Source organism: Anabrus simplex, chromosome 2 (genome assembly GCF_040414725.1).
Source record: "Anabrus simplex isolate iqAnaSimp1 chromosome 2, ASM4041472v1, whole genome shotgun sequence".
NCBI classification, from domain to species: Eukaryota; Metazoa; Arthropoda; class Insecta; order Orthoptera; family Tettigoniidae; genus Anabrus; species Anabrus simplex.
The window spans coordinates 1,050,180,632-1,050,207,724 of NC_090266.1; the positions used below are offsets into that span (position 1 = coordinate 1,050,180,632).

General features: G+C 41.7%; 1 protein-coding gene across 5 annotated transcripts in view; it reads left to right on the forward strand.

Annotated features, from left to right (window-relative positions):
- The window catches only part of puc (puckered), a 200,493-nt gene that overhangs the window by 82,584 nt on the left and 90,816 nt on the right, over positions 1-27,093 (forward strand). Inside the window, exon 1 of one of the 5 annotated variants that reach the window (XM_067141979.2) lies at positions 20,171-20,660. The exons of 3 other annotated variants lie outside the window; for them this stretch is intronic. The gene's annotated coding sequence lies outside the window, so the exon portion shown is untranslated. Of the gene's footprint in view, positions 1-20,170; positions 20,661-26,330; positions 26,406-27,093 lie in introns of those variants that run through there. One more of the 5 variants, XM_068226382.1, reaches the window with a different exon arrangement.

Here is a 27,093-nt window from a genome sequence, read left to right on the forward strand (position 1 = left end):
CTTGTAATATTAGTTTTTTTTTTTTTTTTTTTGCTATTGGCTTTACGTCGCACCGACACAGATAGGTCTTATGGCGACGATGGTGCAGGGAAGGGCTAGGACTGGGAAGGAAGCGGCCGTGGCCTTAATTAAGGTACAGCCCCGGCATTTTCCTGGTGTGAAAATGGGAAACCACGGAAAACCATCTTCAGGGCTGCCGACAGTGGGGTTCGAACCCACTGTCTCCCGAATACTGGATACTGGCCGCACTTAATTGACTGCAGCTATCGAGCTCGGTAACTTGTAATTAGTACCATCACGCGAGATGGGCCGCCTTTACTTGCGAGTAGTACCACTATGTTAGGTACACAATAGGTTTGTGATTAGTTGCAACAGAGGGTGAATCAGTATGGGTTTTACAGTACCCTTGATTTGTACCATTATATGAGCGACACCGTGGGTCTGCGTTGCCTGTGATAAGTACACCTATGTGAGGAACACCAAGGGTTTGCGTTGCCTATGAGTGGCGCCGTAATGTGAGAAACACTGTAGGTCTGTGTTACCTGTGCGTATTACATTACCTGTGAGTAGTATCACAATGTGTGGAACGCCGTAAGTCTACGTTACTCATGATTAGCACCGCTACATGAAAAATACCATGGTTTTTACTTTCCTAGTGATAAGTACCATAATGAGGGGCCGTTGACCTGAATTTTGGATCCCTTTAGACAACAGGTATCATCGATTCAGGCGTGTGCTTTGGAAGCAGCCCCTTGGTCAGTATATACTATTGTTTTAATATAGTTTCTGGAAAGGCGGGGCATTGTCGGTTGAATCCACTGATTGTTTTAAGTCCATAATCATTGTTCATCGTCTCTTTTTTTGAATTCTAGTCAGTGAATTAATTTTGGAATTATTTTTAAGTTTCAAAGATTGCGAGTTGGATCAGCTGATTATTTTAAATTCATATTCATCAATTCATTCTTCATCATCACTCTTTGAATTCTGGTCAATGGATGAATTTTGGACTTTTAAATTGCCATTACATTTCGTCTCATTTCGTACCATTAGTTGCCGATGACCTAGATGTAAGACGCCCTTTAAACAACAGGCATCGCAGTCACCATTTTTATCAGCAGCAGCATCTCATTCTGTTGAGAGCTTGGCGACCGTCTTGTTCAGTATTGTATGACAAAGAATAAACATAATTTAATTAATTTTGTCCGATTATAAACATTCTCATGTAACCGAACAAAAATGTGGATATGAGGACCGAGCGTGCTAAAGCGCTACGGCTATGGAGCCCAACTCTGAATTCGGGAGACGAGTGGGTTTGAACCCCACCGTCTGCTGTCCTGAGAATGGTTTTCTGTGGTTTCCCATTTTCACTTCCAGCCAAATGCCGGGACAGTTCCTTTTCGTAGGCCACAACCGTTTCCTACCACCTCCTCACCCAATTTAATTCACCATCATACATTTCATCTTCATTAGCTACTCAAATGAGGTTGGCGTCTGGAAGGCCATCCGGCTATAAAAAACATGCTATACAGTTTCATCTCACCTCATCCCCGACCTTGTATCAGGAAACGGGACTATGGGGTTGAAATACATACATTGTCGGGACAAGGGGCAGTTCAATGAAAACGGGTCGCCTGCCAAAATGTATAGTTAGAAGCGCGCAGCTGTGAGCTCGCATCCGGGATATAGTGTGTTCGAACCCCACTGTCGGCAGCCCTGAAGATGGTTTTCCGTGGTTTCCCATTTTTACACCAGGCAAATGCTGGGGCTGTACGTTAATTAAGGCCACGGCCACTTCCTTCCCATTCCTAGGTCTTTTCTGTCCCATCGTCGCCATAAGACCTATCTGTGTCGGTGCGACGTAAAGCAACTAACAAACAAAATGTATAGTAGAATATTTCGTACCTAAGTCATCACCGAAACTGCGAATATATTAATCCTCTGTGTGATGAGACGGTCAATCCCATTCTTGAAAACGCCGGCGGACTGTCGACGGAACCACATCTGTACCCAGTCACACACGCCATCGTCGTATGGCGACTATATAATATAATGGCGACTATGGGATAGTAAAGGGTTAGGGGTAGGAAGGAAGCGGCCGTGACCTTAATTAAGGTACAGCCCCTTCATTTGCCTGGCGTGAAAATGGGAAACCACGGAAAACCATCTTCAGGGCTGCCGACAGTGGGATTCGAACCCACTATCTCCCGGATGCAAGCTCACAGCCGCGCGCCCCTAATCACACGGCTAACTCGCCCAGTATTCTACATCTTATTTTCCTACGTGATTAGCTCAAGCTTTTTGATGATGGCACAGGGAAATATATTGACTGAGGTCACTCTCGTAGTTCGGATTCAACCTCGGACTGTCCGCCTTCGTTGCGTCACGGTTTGCGCTATTAGCTGCCGTCCTTTCAAGTCTGCGTTCGATTCCCGGTACTACCAGAGATTTAAGGATGGCAGAAAAGCTGATAAGTGGTTAAAATGGTACATACAACTCACCTCCACTGGGGTGTGTCTGAATAAAGCTGCACCACCTCGGAAGGTGTCCGGCTCCATGACTAAATCGTTAGCGTGCTGGTCTTTGGACACAGGAGTCCCGGGTCAGATTCCCGGCGGGGTCGGGAATTTTAACCATAAGTGGTTAATTTCGCTGACACGGGGGCTGGGTGTATGTGGCGTATTCATTATCATTTCATCCTCATCACGACGCGCAGGTCACCTACGGGTGTCAAATCAAAAGACCTGCATCTGGCGAGCCGAACTTGTCCTCGGACACTCCCGGCACTAAAAGCCATACGCCATTTCATTTTTTTTTACCTCGGAAGGTCGGGGTGGGGGGCACGAGTTTACTGATTTATTGACCTCGGACTACGCGACACATTTGTATTCTGCTTCTACTAAAATATATGTCTTGGAAATGACACATTCAAGGGGTAGTTCGTGATGGTGCGGTCATCCAACAAACGGCTGCAACCGCTATAACTAAACCAGAATCTATGAATGAGATGCAGATTGGAATACACATAGAATTGGGAAGAACGTGGTGAAAGTCTACGAAGATTTGACAGGAATTTAAATGGAAAAGAACCAACCGAGTTAGCTGCGTACCTGTAAGCTTGTACTCAGGAGATGATTTTTTTAAACCCCACCATCGGCAACTTTGAAGATGTTTGGGGCATATTCATGTATAGGGCGAGGAGTAAGGGATTGGAATAAATTATCATGGCAAATATTCGAAGTTCGTTGAAATTATTTAAGAAAAAGCTAGGTAAACAATTATAAATAAATGTAAATATGTTGTAAACAATTGCTAGGGAATCTCCCACCTGGGCGACCGCCCTAAATGCAGATGATTGATTGATTTTCAATAGTTTCCTATTTTTACACCAGACAAATGTTGGGGGTTGTACTTTAAATAAGGCCACGGCTGCTTCCTTCCTAGTCCTAGCACTTTTCTCTCCCGTTACCGCCGTAAACATATCTGAGTCAGTCCGATGAGTACCGACAGCAAAAACGTAAAATAAAAAGGGATTACTCGGAAAATTAATTCATGGATTGCCTACGGGAGTAATTAAACCGCATATTGAGACATCTATGGTTACCGAACTGAAGTAGCTTGTCTGTCTCCACCTGTTAGACTGTTTAGTCAATTCCAATTCGATATTTCTCAGTTTCGGTCTTGGCCAGCAAGTTAAGGTTGGTTGCGCTTCCTACCACCAATCAATGCGCCAGTTGAAAATCCTACCCATAGCCGCTGATGACCTAGCATTCGGGAGATAGTGGGTTCGAACCCCACTGTCGGCAGTCCTGAAGATGGTTTGCCGTGGTTTCTCATTTTCAAACCAGGCAAATGCTGGTGCTGTACCTTAATGAAGGCCACGGCCGCTTCCTTCCCACACCTTTTTTTTTTTTTTTGCTAGCGGCTTTACGTCGCACCGACACAGATAGGTCTTATGGCGACGATGGGATAGGAAAGGCCTAGGAGTTGGAAGGAAGCGGCCGTGGCCTTAATTAAGGTACAGCCCCAGCATTTGCCTGGTGTGAAAATGGGAAACCACGGAAAACCATCTTCAGGGCTGCCGATAGTGGGATTCGAACCTACTATCTCCCGGATGCAAGCTCACAGCCGCGCGCCTTTACGCGCACGGCCAACTCGCCCGGTCTTCCCACTCCTAACCCTTTCCTATCCCATAGTCGCCATACGACCTATCTGTGCCGGTGCGACGTAAAGCAAATTGTAAGAAGAGTTCTGGTGTTTACATGAAACCTGATATGGGATTTCGAAGGGATTTGACTCGCCGAATACAACACCCACCTAGTATCCAGTATTCGGGAGATAGTAGGTTCGAACCCCACTGTCGGCAGCCCTGAAAATGGTTTTCCGTGGTTTCCCATTTTCACACCAGGCAAATGCTGGGGCTGTACCTTAATTAAGGCCACGGCCACTTCCTTCCCACTCCTAGCCCTTACCTGTCCCATCGTCGCCATAAGACCTATCTGTGTCGGTGCGACGTAAAGCAAGTAGCAAAAAAAACCAACACCCACCCACACCCATATCTATTGCCGAATTTGGACTCGAACCTCAGTAGACGCAACGCTCTGGTTCCAGGTCATTCTCGTTGATACAAAGCTACACGTGTCGTGACTATTGGTTGGGCCTTTCTGGAAAATGACGTAATAGTGATGTCCCTTATGGCCTGGGAAAGTTAGGAAAGCAGTGTGATGGGAACAGGTGCTTTGTTATTGTCAGCAGGCGCACTTTCACCAAGAGTATTTCTAATTGTTCTAGTTGATGGGAACAGATGATAAGGAACCGATGTACTCTTGGAGCGTAGCCACGGATTTCCTCGATAAAGTAAGTTAAATTAGTGAAAGTGATGGGGCGAGTTTTCAGATGTGACTCATCGATATATTTCTTGTCCTCTCCTTGGCTGGAGGTCGTTCGTAATATGTTCTATTCTGTCAGGGATATACTCACCGGATAGCACTGCCGCAGGCCTCAGGGTCTCCCGACACACACAAAAAAAAAGAAACACCTCTGGGTCTTTCCGTAGATAGTAGTTCGCCAGACAAACTTTACCTGTGAAAGTTATCACATTTACGGACCGAACTAAATGTACGACAGGTAGATTAATTATGCACCTGAATGATATTTCGCTTTTTATATCTCCTTATTAGCAACCTACTTCTTTTGTAATTCGTGCGAGAGTATGATATAGTGAGCGAGAGAGAGAGAGAGAACACCCCTGTGACGTAGACGACCATGAATGCTGATGACTCAAACGGTTGACGTCATGCGGAGAGGGAACTGGAAGCGAAGGTTTTGCAGTACACTGGCTGGCAGCGCGCGTGGTTTAAAAGTATGGCGAGGGCAGTACACCGTAAATAGGAGTTTGTTCGTAAGTCTTCAGCCCGGAGGATGGTTGGATCCTCAACTAGCACCACCAAAGTTTAAGCCACAACAGGGAAATCGCAAGCCACAAGCAGAGTTCAGATGGTAGAACATCAGATTAGGTACCTGATATTACAGGGCTCTGAGTTATTTTCTGGGCCCTGTTTCATAAAACTAACTAATAACCTTAGAGCTCACAAAAATAATCATTAGTTAACAAAATTCTGTTTCATAAAGATTTACACATGACTAATAAAACGTCTTCACACATAATATTAGTTCATTTGTCAGCTGATACAAATGGAGGTTAGAATCGGTTTGTTGCATATGTTCTTGGTTTGTGTTTGTTCCTAGCAGTAGGCTAGTGCTTGACTATAACCAGCTATTTGACTTTGATACATGTAAGAATGGATAAAAAAAAGTGAAAATACTGTGAGAGAAGGAAGTTTCTTTGCGGAATATGATTGAGCTAAACCGTCAACTAGTAAAGTAAACTCGTGTCATCATCCCGAGGTGGTGCAGCTCTTTTCAGGCACACCCCCATTGGAGGTGAGCTGCGTGTACCATTTGAACCATATACCAGCCCTCCTACCATTCTTAAATTTCTGGCAGTACCGGGAATCGAACCCGGGCCTCCGGGTCACCTGGAATGAATATAATTAACTATGTCCTCGATAGCCGTCAAGCAGTTAGGGGAGTCAAACCTTCTAGAATGGAGCGGACTTTGCTTATAAAGGTAGGTATAATGGGGATGGAAAAGAGATGAGTTGGTGTTACTATAATATCATACCTGTCAATGTAACTAAGAAGCTCGAAGTATTATTCAAATGTTTTAGTTCGTTTTCCAAGAAGCATTATTTAATAGTGTACTAATGACTGGTGTTAGGTACAGTATCAATAATGTAAACCTAAAATCCTGCCTTTTCTCCCGGTAGTAGGGTACATCGATGTCCTTTAATGTTATCCGTTTAAGACGCCGTCTACTTCATGTATGACGGCCAGTTCGAGGTCCACTCAGCCTACATAATTATAAATGAGGAGCTACTTAACGGTGGGATGGCGATCGTAATCTGCAGGTCTTCGGGCTGAGCAGCGCTCGCTTGGTAGGCCAAGGTCTATCATGGCTGTAGCGCCACGGGTGGGAGGTGGGATCTACTCCTAGAAGTATCAGATCAGGGAAAATTAGTCGTCGCCATAAGTAGATATTTTTTCTTAATGTTATTGGTTTTTTAAGTCCCATTAACTAGCTTTTGACCGGTTTGGGAGACCCCGAGGTGCCAGAATGTTGTCCCGAAGGAGTTCTTTTACGTGCCATTAAATCTGCCGACGCGAGACTGACGTATTTGAGCACCTTCAAATACCACCGGAGTGAGCAAAGATCGAACCTGTCAAGTTGGGGTCAGATGGCCAGCGCCTCAACTGTCTGAGCCACTCAGCCCGGCCCGTCAGTAGACGCGTGCTATTAGTAATCCAAGTAAACATGATATGCAGGTGATATCATATGTCAATTCTATTTATACTGAGTGCGTCGGCCATGAAGTTAGGGGCGCGCAGCTGTGAGCTTGTGGGTTCGAACACCACTGAAGACATTTTGAGCAAAATATGTACTTAGAAACTGAGTCCTATTCTCAACACTTAGAGAGTTACAACCATTTAAATGTTGGTTGGAAAACGTATTCCTGTCGTTTCAAGGGTAAACGCTGTCCTGAAGATGGTTTTCCCGTGGTTTCACATGTTTTACACGAGGCAAATGCAGGAGCTGTACCTTAATTAAGGCCACGGCCGCTTCCTTCCCACTCCTAGCCCTTTCCTATCCCATCGTCGCCATAAGACCTATCTGTGTCGGTGCGACGTAAAGCCACTAGCAAAAAGAAAAATACATGCATACATACATCTTCATTATCGACTGTTACACCTTTCAGCGTTCATTGGGTAAGCCTCTGTGAATTTACTACCCGGCTCCGCAATCCTCCATCTGTGAACCACGTTTAGTTCCATACCTCGTATTTTTATAAACCATTAGAAACTGAGTCTAACCGAGATTACGGATAGTGGAAGCCTTTACCTTCCATCCCACCAAGGGCCTTCATGGCCTCTAAGGGAATGACTTCTTCTTCTTCTTCTTCTTCTTCTTCGTATTATTATTATTATTATTATTATTATTATTATTATTATTATTATTATTATTATTATTATTATTATTAAACGGCATTTGCACACATCATTACTGACTCAATAGTAACACAAGCTCAGACATATTCTACCTGCTCGCCTAATATAAATCAACAAACCATAGCCATCATAATGTGTTCGTTCACTGTCTCAACGACGTACTGTATTTACATCCTTGCCCCTACTTTAGGCCGGTTTGATGTTTTCGTTCAAATGCTATAAATCTGGCGGCTGGGAACAAGGGTAGCACATGGTCTTCGAAATTTGTGACGAGGACATTGGCGTTCGAACGCTTCCTACAGCACCCCCGAAAACTATAAATGTTTTGTTTCTTATCTCATTTAAGAGGCTTGAGACATTGTGTATTTCACGCATATTAAGTGAGATTGCACCATAACTTGCAGTACGTGTAATTCATTGCAGTTAGGTTTAAACAGAAAGTGTCCATAGTGAGTTGGGAATCTTCCCGCCGACTATTTAGATATGAAGTGAAAAATTAGATTTCAGTGCACTTACGATTCTGAAGCCAACTAACTGTTCGAACCGTCTACGCGGTGTGCGTCATGTAGCAGAAAGACTGCATTCACGAAATGGTCGATTCGAACGCCATGGTCGACTGGCCTAAAGATTTTATTAGGTAATTTTTCATTTACATATTTCCACCGAAAACCTTCATGGGTTAGTGTGATATTTAACCGCACCGACACAGATATGTCTTATGGCGACGATGGGATAGTAAAGGGCTAGTAGTGAGAAGGAAGCGGCCGTGGCCTTAATTAAGGTACAACCTGGTGTGAAAATGGGAAACCGCGGTGGAGTTTAGTGTGGTGTATGAATTGCAGGAATGTTGGGGCAGAACAGCCACCCAGTTCTCGAGCAAAGGGAATAAACCGTTTACGATTAAAATCCCATGTCCTAGCCGGGAATCGATCCCGCAGCCCCGAGGTGCAAAGTTAAGGACACTGTTTAGCCGGACAAGATCGTGGAAAAGACGGATCAATTGGACAGTAAGCTATTATGTTGACCACTTGACTACGGCATGTGTGACATAAACTGTCTTAAATCATGTCAGAAATGTATTGACGAGAAATATCTTCCAAATTTAAATCAAGGAATTTACGCGTTTATGTGTGGTTGCCTTTCACTTCAAGACTCCCTGCCGTCTTCGAAAATTCCACTTCTTTCCTAGTAAGTGACTGCATTGTGTTCCTTTTCTTTCTATTCTTATGTTACAAGTAATTACCAGTCCCCTGTTACAGTCTCTTCCTAGAAAAGTCCTTCTGATTCTATTTTTAAATACCTTCATATCGTGAAATCTCTAACCATCAACGGATCTGTACGCACGGTATTTAGTGTGTAAGATGTGTGATACAGGAAGACTGCCACCCGATTAAAAACAGTTATTATACCTATTCCTAAGATAAATAAATAATTTCGTGTGGCTATTCCTAGCCGAGTGCAGCCCTTGTAAGGCAGACCCTCCGATGAGGGTGGGCGGCATCTGCCATGTATAGGTAACTGCGTGTTAATGTGGTGGAGGATAGTGTTATGTGTGGTGTGTCAGTTGCAGGGATGTTGGGGAGAGCACAAACACCCAGCCCCCGGGCCATTGGAATTAACCAATGAAGGTTAAAATCCCCGACCCGGCCGGGAATCGAACCCGGGACCCTCTGAACCGAAGGCCAGTACGCTGACCATTCAGCCAACGAGTCGGACATCCCTAAGATAGCAAGAGCTGACAAGTGTGAAAACTACAGTACAATTAGTTTAGTATTTAACGATTTCAAAATTTGTTTCTTCTTTTTCTCCTTATTCATCTTCGTATTGCTAGCCTTTTCTCAGTTATCTGGAGTCGACACTTTGTATGGATTTAAGCCTAGTTTTGAGGCCGGATGCCTTTCCTGACGCCAATCCTAGGTAGAGGGAAGTATTCAATATTGCGTGTTTCTGTGGTGATCGATAAAGTGTAAATGAAGATGTGTATTACGACGACACGATCACCCAGCCCCCGAGCAATTATGGAATTAAACTCCCTGACCCGACTGGGAATCGAACCCGAGGCCTTCTGAACTGAAGTCTACTGCACTGACCATTCAGAAAGGAGCCAGAGACGGTTGCAAAACGTTAATACTTATTATTCGGAGAAGAAATATAGACAAGTTGATATAATAATAATAATAATAATAATAATAATAATAATAATAATAATAATAATAATAATAATAATAATAATAATAATAATAATAATAATAGGAAAGGGCTAGGTGTGGGAAGGAAGCAGCCGTGGCCTTAATTCAGGTATAACCCCAAAATTAGCCTGGTGTGAAAATGGGAAACCGCGGAAAACGATATTCAGGGCTGTCGACAGTGGGGTTCGAACCCACTATCTCCCAAATGCAAGCTTTCAGCTACGAGACCCAAACCGTTATTGGTGTTACGTCCCACTAACCACTTTTACGGTTTTCGAAGACAGCGAGGGGCCGGAATTTTGTCCCGCAGGAGGTCTTTAACGTGCCAGTAAATCTACCGATATGACGCTGACGTATCTGAGTGCCTTCAAATAACCATCGGACTGAGCCATGATCGAGCCCGCCAACTTCATCTCGGAAGGACAGCGCTCTACCGCCTGAGCCACTCATCCCAGTGAGACAAGTTGAAGCGAGCTGGAAAAACAACAGTTTGGTTTTTAGAAGAAATGCAGGAACACCCGAAGCAAAATTGACCTTGCATCTGATCTTAGAGGATCGATTTAAGAAGGACAATCCCACGTATATGGCATTCATACATCTAGAAAATAACGCTGATTGGACCAAGCTATTTCAAATACCGAGAAAGAATAATTATGTGCAATCTATACAAAAATCAGTCTACAGGAATAAAAATCGATGGCTATTAAAAAGAAACTGCAATCCAGAAAGGAGTGAGGCAGGACTGCAGTTGGTCCCCTTTCCTTTCCACTATTTAGCCTATACAGCACAAGCGGTAAAGGAAATCAAAGAAAACTATGGAAAAAGAGTCACTATCCAAGGAGAGAAGATCAAAACTCTGAGAGTTGTTGATGATATTGTACTTTTGTCTGTGACTGCAGAAGATCTGGAGAAACTTCTGAATGGTATGAGCACAGTCTTGAAGAAGGCTTTTAAGGTGCAAATAACTACATTCAAAACAAAAGTAATCGAATGCAATCTAAAGAGGTCAGGTGATGCATGAAATATTAAGCAAAAAGCAAAGTCACCTCCGTACAGACCATGAAAACCGTCGGAGGAGTGGAAGGTAAAGGCTTCCAGGTGCATATTGGTGCTTGTGTAGTAGAATAACTAACGTTGACATAAGTAAGGACATCAAGTGCAGCCTAGCATAAGCAAGGAAGGCTTTTCTCAAGAAAATAAATTTGCTCACTTCAAACATCGATATACAGATTAAAAAGATGTTTCTTTTAAACTTTCGTGTGGAGCGTGGCATTGTATGCAAGTTAAACATGGGCAATACCTAGCTCAGAAAGAAAGAAAATAGAATCTTTTGAAATGTAGTGTTACAGAAGAATGCTGAAGGTGAGATTGATAGAACGGGTCGGGAATGAAGAGATGGGTTGGTGAAAGGAGAACGATGTGGCGAAATTTGACCAGAAGGAAAGACAGAATGATAGAGAACATCTTGAGACATCCAAGATTAGTTCGATTGGATTTTGGATGAAGTGTAGGTGGTAAGAACGGTAGGAGTAGATCAATCGCCTATGACAAATAGATTTAGAATAGACGTAGTATATAGCAGTTACGTAGAAATTAAAACGTTAGCCCAAGAAAGAACTACATCAAGCCATTCTATGGTCTGATGACTCAAACAACAACATACGCTATTATAAAATGAATTCCCCTATAGGTATGTGTGGGCTAATATCGAGAACTACTGAAGGGATTTTGATGCGGTTCTCACTGTTCTATAAAGCATTTATCGAAGAAGTATTAGTCTTCAGCAGAAGTTCTCAGACTATTATGTGATTGTATCCCTCACCCATGGCTAAAAATTCGATGTACCCGCACAAAATAATCCCTAAATGATAGGTGTAAAAAGTATAAGTGCCTGGCTAATTATTAAGGCTTTTATAATTGATCATAAACCATTTTTAAATACACATCGTAAAGAAGACGAGATAGTGAAATGGAATACATTTTTATAATACGTCACAAGAAATTTAAGTTTTTGTGTCTGTATCAAGTATAATACAATGATAATAAAAGCAACACAGAGGAGCCTCCGTGGCTCAGACGGCAGCGCGTCGGCCTCTCACCGCTGGATACCGTGGTTCAAATCCCGGTCACTCCATGTGAGATTTGTGCTGTACAAAGCAGAGGCGGGTCAGGTTTTTCTCCGCGTACTCTGGTTTTCTCTGTCATCTTTCATTCCAGCGACACGCTCCATTCTCCTTTCATAGCATCTACCAGTCATTCCTAAATCAGTTTGGGTACCGGGCGAGTTGGCCGTGCGCGTAGAGGCGCGCGGCTGTGAGCTTGCATCCGGGAGATAGTAGGTTCGAATCCCACTATCGGCAGCCCTGAAAATGGTTTTCCGTGGTTTCCCATTTTCACACCAGGCAAATGCTGGGGCTGTACCTTAATTAAGGCCACGGCCGCTTCCTTCCAACTCCTAGGACTTTCCTATCCCATCATCGCCATAAGACCTATCTGTGTCGGTGCGACGTAAAGCCCCTAGCAAAAAAAAAGAAAAGTTTGGGAGTGGCGACCCCATCGTACTAATAGCCTATATATGATACATTCATTACATCCCTGAGCCGTCAATAACGGGAAAACAGGTTGCAAGTTTTCATTTTCAATAAAGTAACACAGGCTACTCTGTTTGTGTGAAAGTTTCACAAAACGCTAGATTTTAGCCTCAATATCAAATGAATAAGTAAGGATGCACATTTTTTCCTTCTTAATTCTGGAAGTCAGACATTGTGAACCAGCAAAATTTCAACGGGACGGGCGTGCCTGCATGACGTGAAATAGTTTTCTGACTTGTCATAGTCCAGGTGAAACTTTCAAGCGGAGCGTGGCTCCATGTGTACATATTTAATTTTCTTTTTATTTATTTCTATATTCAAATTTTTCTTAATTTTTCCCTGAAGGCTGCTCGCGTACCCCACTAAAAGTCTCAAGCGTACCCCTCGGGGTACGCCTGCCACAGTTTGGGAACCACTGGTCTACAACAAAAGCGAACCGAGCATTAGCGATTTGAGAGAAGGTAGCTAAAAAATAAACGGCCATCCGAGTGCTTTCTTGGCTTACGTTGTCTAACCGTCAAGCTACCAAAGAAAGGCCCCAAGTATGTATGAAAGAAATGCTGAGCATACAAAAATCTACAAGGAAAGTCCACGACGGCATATAGGAACCTATCTGTAAAATATAGCCCTCAGTGAGTATTTTCATGTTATATTTTCCAGTAAAATATCAACCTTAAAATTAGAAAACATATTTTGAGATAAAACACATCATCCTTATCAAAGTAAATTATGTATTCACTTCGGTAATCTTGTTAAGATAAAAAGCATTCACGGTGTATTATTTTCATGAATGATGTAGGAACTGTAATTGTAAATGTTCAGTGGCGCCTCGTGAGGTACGAATTCATTAATTAATTAATTTATTTATTAAAATGGCTGTACAGTACACAGGCACAAATCATCAACTTTCATACTGCTAAGAAAGGACAGATAGAGTAGGCCTACATTAAATGCACTTATTTAAATAATTACATAAATCAGCATACTGTAGATCTATTGTATTAATTGTAATTAATAGCGCAAATTGAAACAGCTGTAAACACACGATACTAAAAGCAAAACATTCTTAGTAAATATGGGTCCGCAAACGACCCGTTTGCGACATAATTAGATTATAATTTGTGGTTACCAGCCACTACTGACTTGATTGTGTGTAGACGTCAGCCCATATAGGAAAATGTACGAATACAACTTCAAGAAAAGTAATTAGATACTTTGGTAGAAGTGTAGTTGTTTTTAATGACTCGCATCGCATGCACAGGCCGTAAATTTGTGTGAATAAGGTGTTTTATTTTCATATAATTCCTTGTAAAATTTTACTTTTCCAACAAAAAAATATGTCATGTTCTTCTTATTATTATTTATCTGTTTACCCTCCAGGGTCGGTTTTCCCTCAGATTCAGCGAGGGATCCCACCTCTACCGCCTCAAGGGCAGTGTCCTGAAGCTTCAGACTCTGGGTCGGGGATACAACTGGGGAGGATGATCAGTACCTCGCCCAGGCGGCCTCACCTGCTATGGTAAACAGGGGCCTTACAGAGGGATGGGAATATTGGAAGGGATAGACGAGGAAGAGGGAAGGAAGCGGCCGTGGCTTTAAGTTAGGTGCCATCCCGGCATTTGCCTGGAGGAGAAGTGGGAAACCACGGAAAACCCCTTCCAGGATGGCTGAGGTGGGAATCGAACCCACCTCCACTCAGTTGACCTCCCGAGGCTGGGTGGACCCCGTTGCAGCCCTCGTACCACTTTTCAAATTTCGTGCCAGAGCCGGGAATTGAACCCGGGCCTCTGGGGGTGGCAGCTAATCACACTAACCACTACACCACAGAGGCGTACTATGTCATATTTTGGGGGGAAATTGTCCCCTCTGGTCTGAAAGCGATGTTAGGCGTCATAATAATAATAATAATAATAATAATAATAATAATAATAATAATAATAATAATAATAATAATAATAATAATAATAATAATAATAATAATAATAATGCTATTTCCTTTACGTTCCACTGACTACTTTTACGGTCTTCGGAGACGCCAAGGTGCCGGAATTTAGTCCCGCAGGAGTTCTTTTACGTGCCGGTAAATCTACCGACACGAGGCTGTCGTATTTGAGCACCTTCAAATACTGTATCACCGGACTGAGCCAGGATCGAACCTGCCAAGTTGGGGTTAGAAGGCCAGCGCCTTAACCGTCTGAGCCACTCAGCCCGGCTTGGTGTAATTAATTTTGTACATTATTCCATGTCATTGGCGTCAATCACGTTAAAGAACTGCTTCTGGGGTAAACTGCGACATGCTGTTGTTTCATAAAATCTATTGCGTTTGGCGGTATAATAAACAACAAACCATTATTATTATTATTATTATTATTATTATTATTATTATTATTATTATTATTATTATTATTATTATTATTATTACAATGAAAACGTGTCACACGAACTCGAAGAAACCGGAAAAGCATGTTAGAAAGTTCGTATTAAAGTAGGTTATGTTTCTGTTCTGGATAATAGTCCTATCACTAGAACGTTGCCCTGCTCCACGGCTAAATGGTTAGCGTGCTGGCCTTTGGGCTCCCGGGTTCGATTCCCGGCAGAGTCGGGAATTTTAGCCATAATTGTTTAATTTCTCTGGCACGGGGGCTGGGTGTATGTGTTGTCTTCATCGTAATTTCATCCTCATTACGACGCTCAGGTCGCCTACGGACGTCAAATCAAAAGACCTGTACGTGGCGCGAGGAACCCGTCCTGGGATCTCCCGGCACTAAAACCCATACGCCATTTCATTTCACTAGAATGTTACAAACACGCACACTATGAGCAACCAAAAATTTTGCAGAGAGAGCAAAATGCTAGTTCGCAATCCGGTACTCTCCTGAAAATGAACGGTCGCTTCGGAAAGACACGTGTATTATAAACTGTAGGCCTATTTAGGCAGTGTCATTTGCGATTATCAACATAATTGCACTGGCTCATTGTTTAGAATCTCTCTGCTGAGACATCACTATTGTATTTGAGGCCTGTTGTATTTCATCGTGCGTTGAGAGTTCGGTATCTGTTAGTCAGCGGTAATAAGTAATAAGTAATAAGTAATAAGTAATAAGTAATAAGTAATAAGTAATAAGTAATAAGTAATAACATTACCGAGCTTGCGCAAAGGTTTCTTCGCAGGGAGTGGAGACATAGACTGTTGAGGCGAGTGTTTCGTTGTTCCCTGCTTTTGCTTTTTATGCTTGCTTTCTGAGGATTGTTGTGAATTTTGACTTAAAATACATAATACAATCACGAACAGAATTCGCCTTAAACGATATTAAATGGATTTTTAAAATATTTAAAAACAGAAAAACTGTTCGTAATTCCGACTAACAGAAATTCGTTTTAACTGATAAGAATTCGCGTAAGAAATGCAGTAATGGATCTCTGCCGGAACTAAATATTTCTTCGTGTTAACCGACTGGTCGTCTTAAGCGAGTTCGTGCTAATGAGGCTTTACTGTGTTATTATTATTATTATTATTATTATTATTATTATTATTATTATTATTATTATTATTATTATTATTATTGTGCGGCTTCTTGAATGGACTGTCAGCGTACTGGTCTTAGATTCGAATGTTAACTGCGCTTGGTTAAATCCTCCAGGTCAGGGACTGGGTGTGAAGTGTTCCTTTTAATACACTTCTCTTCATCCAAACACAACAAATTTACATCACAGAAACACGCAATAGTGAATAATCCCTCCACATAGGGTCGGCGCCTAGTAGAACATCCGGTCAAGTCCATATCAATTGTCGAAACTAACAAGATGGAAAACTAGTTAGGAATAAAATAATAATAATAATAATAATAATAATAATAATAATAATAATAATAATAATAATAATAATAATAATAATAATAATAATAATTATAATAATAATAATAATAATAATAGTTAACGTCCTTCTAAATACTTTACGGTTTTCGGGGTCGCCGAGTTGCCAGAATGTTGTCCCGCAGGAGTTTGTTTTACGTGCCGATAAATCTACCGACACGAAGCTGGTGTATCCGAACACCGACGGGCTGAGTAGCTCAGACGGTTGAGTCGCTAGCCTCTTGACCCCAACTTGGCAGGTTAGATCCTGGCCCAGTACGGTGATATTTGAAGGTGCTCAAATATGTCAGCTTCGTGTCGGTAGATTTACTGGTACGTAAAAAACTCCTGTGGGACAAAATTCCGGCCTCTCGGCGTCGTCGAAAACCGTTGAACGTAGTTAGTGGGACGTAAAATTATTATTATTATTATTATTATTATTATTATTATTATTATTATTATTATTATTATTATCCGAACACCTTCCAATACACTGGATTGATCCAGGATCGAACTATTGGGTGTTTCTGCAGTGTGATGTATGTGAAGAAAGAGAAACACAAATTTCCAGTCCCTGAGCTAAGTTAGGGGGTTTGTTTAGACGAGTTAAAAGGAACTACATGCAGGAAAACGCGGTGGACCAGGGAGCGGTGATGACGGTATAGGAAGCATGAAATCAAGCGAGGATGATATAAAATTGTTAGTGTTCAACTGTATAAGTGTTGTTAAGAAAAAAATAGTTATTAAGTAATTCGATAGACATATATTTACCAGATATTGTAATAGGAATTGAATCATGGCTGAGAAGTGATATTATGGATGCGGAAATTTTTCCACAGAACTCGACTGTTTATCGTAGAGACAGGTTAGGAACGATAGGTGGGGGAGTATTTATACTGGTGAAATAATAATTTGAAAGCTATGAAAAAGTTACGGATGAGGACATGAAATTCTAGGTGTAAGACTCATCTCTAAGGACAATAGGCAACTTGATGTTTTTGACCTGGAAAGGCTAGCGCTGACGCTGATGAAGAGTTATTTGCTAAGATAATCAGTTATGCGGGTAACGGCACAGAAAGGAACGTTATTGTAGCGGGTGATCTGAACCTGCCAAATGTTAGCTGGGAAGGAAATGCGAACGACGGAAAGCATGACCAACAAATGGTGAACAAGTTATTATGGAAAAGTCAGCTGAATCAGAAAGTGATGGAACTAACTAGAGGGAAAAATATTCTAGACATGGTGCTGATAAAACCAGATGAGTGATGATGAAGCTGTCTTTGTCAAGAGTTAAAAATGAATGTGTTAGAAGGGAATGTCGTAAAAGTACGAGGACTATTAGACAATGCCATATGGCTGATAAGAGGGGAACTCGGAATACTTAAAAAAGCAATTATGATTAATGGAAAATGGTAAATAAAATTGTAAACAGCCTATGGGATGGATTTAAAGAAGTTGTTGAGGAGTGCGAAAACATGCAGTATGTAAAGAGGTTAGGAATAGTAAGGGCCCAGACCATTCAGCCAGGAAGCTGAACGGACTATAATGTAATATACTGTATACTGTAGGACACTTTATTATGTTAGGATGTCGAGACGGTAAGTCATCATCTCACACTGAATTCACCGTCACAAACAACAGCCTGTAGTGTTGACAGTTTTTTTAACTACCCGACCTTCCAACAATGTGTAAACTCCAGAACAGTGTCGTGTATGGCGCGAGAGAATCAATCTATAGCGAAGCTATTGAAAACTTTACTGAATAATAAAAACAAACATTCGTGTCACAGAATTGTACAGTAAGCAATGGGTATAAGTTAAGCTTCAAGGTATCGAATTTCAATTCGTTACATATTATGTTATGAATCCTAGAGATACGTTTCCAAAGAGTGTTGCAGTCATACAACAGCATACTGTATTGATTTACATTGTAGCTTCCTAGCATTAATCAGAGTATTTTAGTCCACGACAAATTTTCGTCGAGGGGTGAGGTTAGGGGCGGAATGGTCGATCATTCGTCTCATTTAGCAAACATTCACCACGATTACCCTAAGGTATATGCCTTTGGGCCGATCATCACTCATTCTGTCCGGCTCCATGGCTAAATGGTTAACGTGCTGGCCTTTGGTCCAGAGGGTCCCGGGTTCGATTTCCGGCCGGCTCGGAGAGTTTAACCTTAGAATGGTTAATTCCCTTGGCTCAGGGACTGGGTATTTGTGCTGTCCCCAACATCCCTACAACTCACACACCACACATAACACTATCCTCCAGCCTCCACCACAGTAAAACTCAGTTACCTACACATGTCAGATGCCGCCCACCCTCATCGGAGGGTCTGCCTTACAAGGGCTGCACCCGGCTAGAAATAGCCACACGAAATTATTATTACCGCTCATTTAAAAAAGAAAATCTTAGCTAATTCTTTCCTTTCCTTGCGATGTTTACAAGACTTTTAATTCGATGAACAAGATGACCTCAACGTTAGGAGCAACATACTGCCTAGAGATGACGATGATGACTATGATGATAGTTGTTTAAAGGGGTCTAACATCTAGGTTATCGGCCCCTGACTGTCTAGAGAAATGGCCTTCGGATAAAAACACGGTCTGTAAACAAATGTGTGCTACCTGTGATAGCTGTGATTCTATTATTATTTTAGAAGGAAACAATGGTAATAAATCGATATTGACTAAAACGCATCTCCTCCTTGAATAACGCACGATGATGGTCGTTCGCGTCATTATAGGGCAGTACCATGAGTTATCGAGAACTCAACAAAAACAACAAATATATATTCGATTCTTCGAGGTCTAGCTGTGTATGATCCGGTATTTGGAGGAACTATTAAAAGCGACACTTCGGACGAGTTTATAGTGGATGGTTGCATAAAAGAACACTACAAAAGCTTCGTTACAGTTCTAGGTGATTATTAATCTTGCATGATTCTAATTCGACAGTGAAAATATGACTATTTTTCATATGTTTGCTGTTAATATTGTGATTATCAATCAGGGACCTCGGGTTTAGTGTAGAATCCGAACAATTTCATTTCAAAAACCCCGCACGCATTGGCCGGACTTGGGGACACCGACTTGGTGGGAGATCAATGAATATAACACTCGTTTATCACCTCACGAAATATACTACTCTTGTCCGGCATGCACTGCATTTAATAGAAATATAGGGCTTCTTTTATCTATTCGTAGTCTCTAATGCGACTTACATTTCTACCAAAATAATAGTTTGCTAGTTAATGTCCAGCAACTTTTGGCACGTTCTTAAATTAGTCCTGCAATTCAAGGAGAAGAGAACTATCTACTTAACCTGAAGTTAACTCATTTTCTGTGGAGTACTGACACGTATGGATAAATATCTCTTCGAGTCATTCGAGGTTCATGGTCTTTTACTGGGAGCTCGAGATGTCATACCAAGGACTTCAGAATATTTTAGGAAGAGATTCAGCTTACTATCCTGTCCTAGAGATGAGACTGTAGTGACAGTATTGAGGAAATCCTACCAAATCTTAATCAAATATTTGAGTACGATTTGCTACAAAGGTGTTATATAAAATTTCTGTTAGTGAGGAGACTGATTCCTATTGGCTCAGTTGGAAGGCAGTTTTGCAAAATAAACAATATATTGGCCTATATCGGTTTTGCTCAGTTGCGGATTATGATAGTTCAAGTCATTAATTCATGCGGTATTATGATGAAGTGTGTTAAGTAAATGCATTTAGTTCTTTGTGTAAGTTGAAGAGGGGGTAAAAAAAACCGAGCGGTCCCTTTTAACTGGTGCTAATTATGAATGGGTCATCCTCAGAATAAACCAGGCAGCAGCTGCCGAGTGTTGAACAGAATGAGGAAGTAAGTTGATTGTGCGGTGCGGTTGAGTCTATTTCCCCCTCGGCAAGACTCGACTCGGGAGCAGCCCCTGCCGTATGTAGCGCATGCAAGCCGCAAACAGCCGGAGCCGCTGACTCATGCGACACGTCGTCCGTCGGCTGGCTGGAGGTCGAGGCAATTCAAGCAAGCAGTTTGAATTCGGCAAGCCTGAAAGTAGCATCGGAGAGATAACACTGAGAATCCGTGAGCGGAAGTACTCCAATCACCCCAGCACATTTAACACACACAACAGAAACATGTTACTCAGGAAAGCAGTCGCGTTCCTCCTGTATTCGGGTGTCAACGCAACATTTAAAGGAAACACGGCGATTACGTCGTTGTCCTGAGGCAATACCTGGAAGGAGGGTCAGTATCTGAGCCGACTCATTAGTATTCCGAGTGTAAAGTGCGGGAAACCGGGACGGCAACAAACTCGAGCGCACTTAGCGCTTGATTTTTTTTTATCGTCATTGTATTTTAAAAATTTCGAAATGCAAGTTGCCGCTGAATTGTTGCAATGCTAGTGAAGTGAGCTGCCTTGTGGATTACCGCCCCTTCTTCCAGTGTTCCACCTTACTGTTAAAGGTAAGGGACGTCTTCATTATTATTCTGTGTTATTCTTTATCTTTGATCTATTATTATTTATATTTTAAGATCTCAGCCCTTGTTACCGCCTTTGCACTTGACTTGTTTTATTGCAGACAGAAATTACTTATTATAATAATAGTAATAATAATAATAATAATATATTTAGCAGAAGTAATTTTCGAACTAAAGCTTCATACTAATGCAATAACAATAACCATTAACGTGTTGCTAGGGAACCAGTCTAGCCTGGCAGACAGATTAGTTGTTCTCTAACCGGTCTCTCCTTGGGGTTGGTTGCGTACTTTTCAATGGGATTCCTTCGAACGTGCGTGAGAAGCCTGCCAACGGTTTGGCTGTCCTGTCGCAGACATGACAGCTTTTTGTTGTCAAAGCAGAAAAGTAATCGTGATTCCATGGAGAGATAGAAGTGATTACATTGTTAAAATGTCCTTTAAATGAGAACATGGTTGCTTTAATTAATATCAGGAACTGTTTAAAATCAGTGTTATGTTATCATAAATTCCTGCTTTATTTGTTAAAAATATGTTGGTTTTTTTTCAGAATTAATTTCTCATACGTATCTGGGTTAGAATGTGTGGATTGATTCTTTTAATATGCACCATAAGTCTTAGGAACTTCTGTTACGTTGCCTGTTGCTGCACGTCTATGCTTGAATATAAATTTTATGTTGTACTTAGTGTGGTGTAAACATTTATTCTCATGAATGATATTTGTCGAGACTTAATTTTGCAAACGAAATGCTCTCAAATGGTTTTAGAACCTTCTTTAATTCAAAATTATTTGAAAACTTCAATTCAGTTTGTAGCCTTCTGCCTTCAACAATTTTTGTTTTTAATCCCGGTAATTATATTTTGTATTAATTTTAGGAAGTGGATTATACAACAGCTAGGATAGCGTTCAAACTAACCGCTAAATAATACGTCCGTGTTGTAGTCTTGTGTCATACATTGTTGCCAGTTGAAGGCGCGCAAGACGCCTACACCTGTCTGTTGCTCCGTGGACCCCAGCTGGACACTGAAAACAACACAGTGCTTAGATTCCAAAGCATTTGCTCACCGCTTTAAACACTTCGGCTATGTTCGGTTTTGCTCGGATCTCTATCAGAAAGTTCCACGGCGCTAAATTTAGATGCTGACTCACGAGGCGATGTTTGCTTGCTTAACTCTTTACCCTTCTACCTCAGGATATCCATGATATGTTTTAGCAAGTGATTTGTCTAGGGTAGTTCGGTTAGCCTATCTTTTTATTTATCGGCGTCATGTTATCAACGATGTTTTCATAATTTTGCGAACGATTATTCTGTTTGTGTTTTCATGTAAAAAAAGGAGTAGCAACTAGAATTGTACAGTATGTAGAAGAGCGACACAATGATTGGAGGGAAATTCTTTCCGTTCCTGCCGTCATACTATTCCTTGATAGAGCTACCATATTTCTGAAAGAAAACACGAGGACTTCTTTGACGTTTTAGTTACCTTAGAAATGTGACTCCCTAGGTGGTAGATGAAAGGTCAAGCTATGGGCTTCATGTGTATTTTTCTGATTATACAGCTTTTCGTATATCATCGCTTTTTATTTGTTCATAAAAGTAACTGCAGCTGTAGTCACAGTAACATTTTATTTTTAGTAAATAACTTCCCGTTGTCATGCTGCCTCATTCTGTTCTCCAAACGTTTTACATAAGCGAGAAGACTCCTCCTACAGATGCTGATGTTCCAGGCAAACAAAATCTGTGTTCCGCTGTTTTGTGTACCGTAGTATTAACATCTGAAAATTCTGACCCATTTCTGTGACAGTTCCAAGAGTTTCAATTCATCCAGTTTTGATTTGATTTGATTTTTTATCATCAACAGAGTTATTAATTCTCCAATTACAGATGATATAATACATTCAAATAATAACAATCAGACTTTAAATTGAGAATATTATTTACTGAAGACATTTGACCAAGGAGGAAGTCCATATCGGTTTTTAAATTAGAATTAACTTGTGAACTGATGTTATTGGCTGAAGTTTCAACCTCCGGTCACAATAAAGTACTGTTTAGCAAAGTTACTTGCTTGGATTCAGAAAAATTATTTCTAGCCTAATTTTCATATGTGCAATAATAATACTGTAAAACAAAATCCAAACACTTCACTTAGAAATGCCTTCAGTTTACAAATTGCTACGAAATATATAAACATAAGTTTTAAGTACAATTTCACAAGGAAAAATGAGGACACAGTACGATTATTTTCATCTGCGCCATACCCACGGACACGTTGTAAAATCGGGTAACTATCTGGGATAAACGAAGACGTATGGTAGCCCTGTTGCTTGGTAGGCATACATTGCAATATGCAATTTCTAGATGTGCCCTAAAATTCTAAAACGATGGACAATACAGATTATAAAATTGAATTTTTTTTGTTTAATCAGGTATGAGTGTGTTGACCCAACGATTTGGTCGCACACGCTCTCCAGGTATTGGAAATAACTTTTAACTAGCTAATTGACTGATTTAGTTTTGAGTTGTCATCAGTAACTAATGGTTCATGGTGTGGGTTACTGTAGTCACGTCCTAGTTCATGAACCATGGGCAACGGCTGAGTGGCCTAGTAAGTGGTCCTGAGAGTCGGGATACCAGTTGCTATGGAATGGGAGTGGGCATCTCGGACATATTCTGAGTCATAGCCCTCCTTGTGCTCAGGCGGCTAGGACTATACAATTCACCGGTGGTCCATAACCCGTTAGAGGAGAGATCCTCACTTGGACTGTGTGCAAGTAGGGTAGCATCCTGCTTCATGAATTTACCGAGCTCAGAACATTTTAAGCAGGCCTCGGACCCATGGGAGTAACGGAGTCCCACTCCCATTTGACAGGCGAGGGACTCCTTGGAAACAACTTGGCGAACGAAATGGAATTCGATGGGGAGCTATCAATGTTAATGGGGCTTATGTAAGAAAGTAGAACTGGCTGAGTCAGCAAACAGGATGCATCTGGATGTGCTAGGAGTAAGTGATATTCGGGTAAGGGGAGATAATGAGGAAGAGATAGGAGATTATAAAGTGTACTTGACGGGTGTTAGAAAGGGAAGGGCAGAGTCTGGGGTAGGGCTCTTTATCAGGAATACCATTGCACGCAACATAGTTTCTGTTAGGCACGTAAATGAGCGAATGATATGGGTAGATTTGTCAGTTGGAGGAATTAGGACTAGAATTGTCTTCGTGTATTCACCATGTGAGGGTGCAGATGAGGATGAAGTTGATCAATTTTATGAAGCATTGAGTGACATCGTGGTCAGGGTCAACAGCAAGGATAGAATAGTGCTAATGGGCGATTTCAATGCGAGAGTTGGGAATAGAACTGAAGGATACGAAAGGGTGATTGGTAAATGTGGGGAAGATATGGAAGCTAATGGGAATGGGAAGCGTTTGCTGGACTTCTGTGCTAGTATGGGTTTAGCAGTTACGAGTACGTTCTTCAAGCATAAGGTTATTCCCCGTTACACATGGGGGGCTAGGGGTACCAGATCCATAATAGACTGTATCTTAATAGACTTCCAATTCAGGAAATCTGTTAGGAATGTACGAAATTTCCGGGGATTTTTAGATGATACAGACCACTATCTGACCTGTAGTGAACTGAGTATCTCTAGGACTAGGGTAGAGAAAGTGAAATCCGTCTGCAAACGAATAAGGGTAGAAAATCTCCAGGACGAGGAAATTAGAGAGAAGTACATAGATATGATTAGTGCCTAGGAACAACTGTGCGTAAAGATGGGAAAAGGCGAACATCTTGATGGAATGATGAAGTAAGAGCAGCATGTAAACGTAAAAAGAAAGCTTATCAGAAATGGCTCCAAACAAGGGCCGAGGCAGACAGGGATTTGTACGTAGATGAAAGAAACAGAGCGAAATAAATAGTTGTTGAATCCAAAAAGAAGTCGCGGGAAGATTTCCTGGAAAGGCTAGGTCAAGCAGCAGGGAAACCTTTCTGGACAGTAATAAAGAATCTTAGGAAGGGAGGGAAAAAGGAAATGAACAGTGTTTTGAGTAATTCAGGTGAACTCATAATAGATCACAGGGAATCACTGGAGAGGTGGAGGGAATATTTTGAAAATCTTCTCAATGTAAAAGGGAATCATCATGGTGGTGTTGCGAACAGCCAAGCTCATGGGGAGGAGGAATATGATGTTGGTGAAATTACGCTTGAGGAAGTGGAAAGGATGGTAAATAAACTCCATTGTCATAAAGCAGCAGGAATAGATGAAATTCGACCTGAAATGGTGAAGTATAGTGGGAAGGCAGGGATGAAATGGCTTCATAGAGTAGTAAAATTAACATGGAATGTTGGTAAGGTACCTTCAGATTGGACAAAAGCAGTAATCACACCGCTCTATAAGCAAGGGAACAGGACGGATTGCAACAATTATCGAGGTATCTCATTGATTAGTATACCAGGCAAAGTATTCAGTGGTATCTTGGAAGGGAGGGTGCGATCAGTCGTTGAGAGGAAGTTTGATGAAAATCAGTGTGGTTTTTGCTAGTTGCTTTACGTCGCACCGACACAGATAGGTCTTATGGCGACGATGGGACAGGGAAGGGCTAGGAGTGGGAAGGAAGCGGTCGTGGCCTTAATTAAGGTACAGCCCCAGCATTTGCCTGGTGTGAAAATGGGAAACCACGGAAAACCATTTTCAGGGCTGTCGACAGTGGGGTTCGAACCTACTATCTCCCGAATACTGGATACTGGCCGCACTTAAGCGACTGCAGCTATCGAGCTCGGTCAGTGTGGTTTTAGACCACAGAGAGGCTGTCAGGATCAGATTTTCAGTATGCGCCAAGTAATTGAAAAATGCTACGAGAGGAATAGGCAGTTGTGTTTATGTTTCGTAGATCTAGAGAAAGCATATGAAAGGGTACCGAGCGAAAAGGTGTTCGCTATACTGGGGGAATATGGAATTAAAGGTAGCTTATTAAAATCAATCAAAAGCATTTATGTTGACAATTGGGCTTCAATGAGAATTGATGGTAGAATTTCTTGGTTCAGGGTACTTACAGGGGGGTAGACAAGGCTGTAATCTTTCACCTTTGTTGTTCGTAGTTTCCATGGATCATCTGCTGAAGAGTATAAAATGGCAGGGAGGGATTCAGTTAGGTGGAAATGTAGTAAGCAGTCTGGCCAATGCTAATGACTTGGTCTTGTTGGCAGATTGTGCCGAAAGCCTGCAGTCTAATATCTTGGAACTTGAAAATAGGTGCAGTGAATATGGTATGAAAAATAGCCTCTCGAAGACTAAATTGATGTCAGTAGGTAAGAAATTCAACAGAATTGAATGTCAGATTGGTGATACAAAGCTAGAACAGGTCGATAATTTCAACTATTTACAGTGGCGGCTCGTTTGGGAGGCGCTAAGGCGCGCGCCCCCCACGGGGTTCCATTAAATTCGGGAATTTTAATCTTAAATGTTAACAAGGGAAATATTTTACTATAAGATTATTATCAAGGGCGCGAGTTGTACTGTGTTGCGGCGCGATGCGCTGCTGGCCCTACGCAGGAGGGCGCTCTCTCACAGCGGACCAAATACTCCCGAGTCTCGCTTGACTGGCCTTGAGGGAGCCAATCAGAGGCGCAGTAGAGATGTGCTGTTCTACGGAGATTCCGGCGCGTTTCTGCCGCGGCCCATCGTTGCAGCCAACCTACCCGAAACATTGGTGATCTGATTTCTATTTAACAGGGGTAAGTTTATGCCATTTCTCTCCTAAAACTAGGAACTATTTTACTGAGGCACTTACCTGAGTTAAATGTGCCGGTATACATTTAAAATAGTCTTGTAATTTTTAGGATTATTAACTAACGAAACGAGTAACGACTGTAACTACTGGCTCCTCGCACTTGACTCATGTTGGCCATACTCACTGGAGAGCGCGATGTTTAACTTTGTGTTGGTGAATGACCGTGATGTGACTGTGACAAGGTGAAATTAGGAGAAAGGTTGTGATTTATTTGTAGGCGTAGTGTTATGTATGCACTTCGTACAGTATGATTACCGTCGAACATATTAAAGAACTAACGTTTTCTTCTCTTTCTACCGAGAAGAAAGTCGAACTGAAGGAGTGTTTTAGGCCGACACCAGACTTCTTGTTGAAAAAACCGGAGACAAAGAAAAATGAAAATAGGGCTTTCCAAAGACAAATTAGTTCTCCTGACGTATATAACAAGAACTCGCGGATATGTGGAAGTGATATCTCAGAAACCTTTTAGTGCTTTCCTTGCCCGCTATTCTCCCGTTCTAGGAAAGGAGATAAATGGATCACCACAGGGGTGATATCAATAGTACCATGGACTTTGAAATGCTTGGTGAAGTCAATGTCGTGTCTTGTGTAAGTGATCACTACAATGAAACTATTCGTAAACATAACTCGAT